Source organism: Scatophagus argus, chromosome 4, assembly GCF_020382885.2.
Source record: "Scatophagus argus isolate fScaArg1 chromosome 4, fScaArg1.pri, whole genome shotgun sequence".
Lineage (NCBI taxonomy): Eukaryota > Metazoa > Chordata > Actinopteri > Scatophagidae > Scatophagus > Scatophagus argus.
Window position 1 is genome coordinate 19290726 of NC_058496.1, and position 3697 is coordinate 19294422.

General features: G+C 40.8%; 1 long non-coding RNA gene across 1 annotated transcript; it reads left to right on the forward strand.

Moving 5' to 3' along the window:
* Positions 1–1469: 1469 nt before the first annotated feature.
* Positions 1470–2186, forward strand: LOC124057717. Its single transcript, XR_006843154.1, has 3 exons — positions 1470–1590; positions 1664–1721; positions 1809–2186. It is a non-coding gene; the product is annotated as an uncharacterized LOC124057717 (long non-coding RNA).
* The last annotated feature ends 1511 nt before the right edge of the window (positions 2187–3697 follow it).

The window sequence follows — 3697 nt, forward strand, 5'->3', positions numbered from 1 at the left end:
CTTACAAACAAATTATCTAGTGAAATACCAACCCTGATGGCACTACCTTGACCTCCAGTCCCATCCTTTAACCTTTGATGTCCTTAACAGGACAATTAATTAGTTAATTTAAACTTAATATGGATTGATTATTTACAATATGTTTTTATTTTCATTTTTTTAAACCAAGCAGCCAGTCAAGAAAGTTATTTGTCAGTTAACTAGAGTGATTCTGAAAATTCATGCATTCATTATTTATGCACTGCAACACAATGTTCAAGAATAGTAGAGTTGCAAAGCAGGAACCAATTTTGTTAATTTTTTGGTGAGAACTGTATGAGGAGAAGTCCTTAAAAAAATAAAAGAGTAAAGTAAAAATCTAGATTCAAGACCATTATCTGAGCTGATACTTATACAGCTCATATGCCTACATAACTTTGTTTTGTTATCAACTTTTCTAATTGGCTCAGAGAAATAGGTCATATTTGTTGGTCTGTTCGGCCGCAGGATTACAAAAACTGAACACAAACTGCTGCCCTAATTTTCAAGAGCCTTTGAAGGGTGTAACATGATTCAAGGAATAACCCACTCATTTTGGAAACAGATCTGGATCACAGGGCAGACACACAAGCAGGATTCCGTTGCTTGATGGCCCTTCCTTCCTGGCTCAAGAGAGCATCAGTGAGCTAGCCAGCAAATGAAGAGAGGGAGTGACGTTAGTGAATCAGAAAAGGAAAATGTTATTTTCTGATTGTTTCATGGCAGTTATATTGTAAAGCACAAATTAAGACGTCCACAGCTCCACACAACCGTGCAGGAAAGTGCCACACTGCAGCACTTTGTTAAATTCAAATGAAGCAATGCAGCCTATTCAGTCTTTTCATTGTGTTGCCCAAACTCAGACCCTGCACATTGTTGTTAGCTTGGGGACCACAGTTAAAGGCCAGTGATGACAACAGCACACGCAGGGTCTCTGCTGAGACCACCTTGGCAGAAGTATGTACCTTCTGGCCCCGACTTTTACCTGTGCAGATTAAAGGTCAACTCAAGGTGCCCCCCCCCCAGCATGTCCTTGCAGATGTGATGGGGAAACCAGTGCTACCTTCATTAAGTGGTAAGGTCTTGAACACACCCTTGTACACATCCCACTTCTGACACATCCTGCGGGGCAGTCGTGGATCAGCGGTTAGGGTGTCGGACCCGTAACCGGTGGATCGCTGGTTTGATTCCCTGTCCCGGTGTCCATGGCTGAGGTACCCTTGAGCAAGGTACCTAACCCCCACTGCTCCCCGGGCGCTGCACGCGGTCGCCCACTGCCCCGGGTTTGCTGTGTGTGTGTGCATGTCACTTGGGTGGGTTAAATGCAGAGAACAAATTTCGTTGGAGTGAGTTCCCTCCAATGACAAAATATGTCACTTTAATCTTTAATCTTTTAATCTTGTATTCAGGCCAAACCCCTCCTACTGATTAGACTGAGGGCATTTAAGCCACCTGTGGCCTCATGGCTGCCTTTTTGTTCTTCTCTGGCTGTTGTGAGGGCTTCCTGACGCTGAGCTCCCCTCTTCTTTGTTGCTTGGTCGTATTGGTGTCTGCATCTACTGGTGAATCAAGGTTTGTCTGGACTACTGGTTTATGATGTGATGTGAAGGAGCACTAATGAACATGAACTTTTGTCCTTTTATAGTTCTCCAATGTCATGGGCACTGACTAAGCTGGGTTAGCTGGTGTACTTTTTCATTAAGGTATGTGATTTTTGATCTGTAAGCAGGCTATTATAAATGTCAATGTCAATACATGTTTTTTTTAATTTACTTTTCCTGAACTTATAGGTCATTGTCAGCTGCTGTTTTGCCTGGGTACTAATGTTGCCTTGTATTAGCCCTCACATGTTAGCCTGGACCAGCTGATGTGTTTTTAATTGATTGTAACATGGTTTTTTGTTTTCTCCTTTCTTTAGTGGCATTAGTCTGCTTATAGTGGAGGCTAGGCACAGTAGTGTGGTTCCCTTCACTGTTTGTAGTGATTGCAGTGAGCACGCGTGGTGGGTAAGTGGTTGCACCCCTGGAACACCTCCTACAGTAGGCTGCCTCCCGTTAGCTGGCTTCTGTCCACTCCCTTTTGTTAATTTTGTAGTGTTTAAAAAATAAATCATTTGAGTGTTTCTCTATGAAAGAATCTCTTGCTGATTAAAATTGTTACCTTCTTATAATTTGATTCACCTTTGTTGTTGTTCCTTCTTTACAGGAATTTATATTTAATAATTCTAATTGATACTAATAAATTTGGTCTGATTTATGAAACCACGTCTGTTTGGTTTAAGTGAACGAGTCTGCGTGCCTGTTAGGTAATTGGGGTCTTGGCCAAATTGACATAGGCTGTAGTATTTCCTGGGGTGAGATTCCCCAGGTGGTGTTGGTCCAGTTCTGGTGGCCTCCACCCTGCCATTTATGTTTGTTGGTTAGCTCTGAACCAAACAAAAACAGGTTCACAGAGCCACGGGTAGGTTGTGTATTATTCTTTTTACATCTTTCTGAACAACACTTTTCAACCACTACTCTCCGTTGTTTTACTTTCAAAAGAAGTAATAAAATTCTTAAAAACAAAAAATAGGGCATGTCAGTGTGAGGGTACACATACATCAGTATACTGTGGAATATGTTTAGAATTTGGTGCCAGTGTCTTGCATTATTCAGTTTCATGAACAGGTTTCCTCTTGCCTGATGTCCTTTGAACAAGCACTGTTATGTTCATATCATAAATGTTTGAAGTGCCTTACAGCACCATGAAACTGAGATGCTTAATCTGTTCAGGTCTGTGTTTGGGCGCTAATGGTTGAAGTCTTAATAACAGACCAATCTTTGATAAGAGCAATAGCATAATAGAATCTGACTATGTTTAAGTCTGTATGTTGAACTGCTCATAATGAATCGTCCTCATAATACACCAATAAAATGTATTATATTCATATGCAAATTGGAAGTTGTTGATACAACATTGCCAGCAGGCATTAGGAAACAAGCACATCTTAATGAAATATCTCCTGCTTGCTGGACCCAGTATTATAGAGCTGCTCACTATTCAGCACAAAGAGGGTCATTTCTAGTTTTAATGTTGCTTGCTCACCTTTGACAATTTTTTTCAAAGGAGCAGAGAATGTCTGCTGAATTTCCTACAGCAGTAGAGGCTCTGGTAGGATTTGATGTGATGCTAGTGGGTTCACAGAGGAAAGTTAAAACTGCAGAAACAACAGAGAACTGATACTTAAACTCAAACTTAACAGATACTTCTGTATTACTGCTGAACCATACAGCCTCCCAAACAATTCATTTATATACCTACCTCTAGCTTTAATTTCTCCTTATTTAAAGGAATTTCATTTACTTGATGTATACTTAATTTCCAAGATGTACACAAAGTACACAAGAAAGTTTATGAATAATGCCACTAATGGCACAGCTGCCAAAAAAAAAGCGGACCCCAAAGGCTTTCCACACCTGGGAAGTAAAGTGGGGCCCTCTGTCAGACAATATCCATGGGGATGCCATGGAGACAGAACACATGAGACACCACCAAATCAGCAGTTTCAGATGCAGTGGGAAGCTTGGGCAGAGCAACAAAATTAAGGAACTTCATTTGCTTAATAATGCAGTTCTATTCCTCCCTATGCTATGGAACTTTCAAGGGAGAAATTCAATTGCCAAACAAACTTCTGATGTGC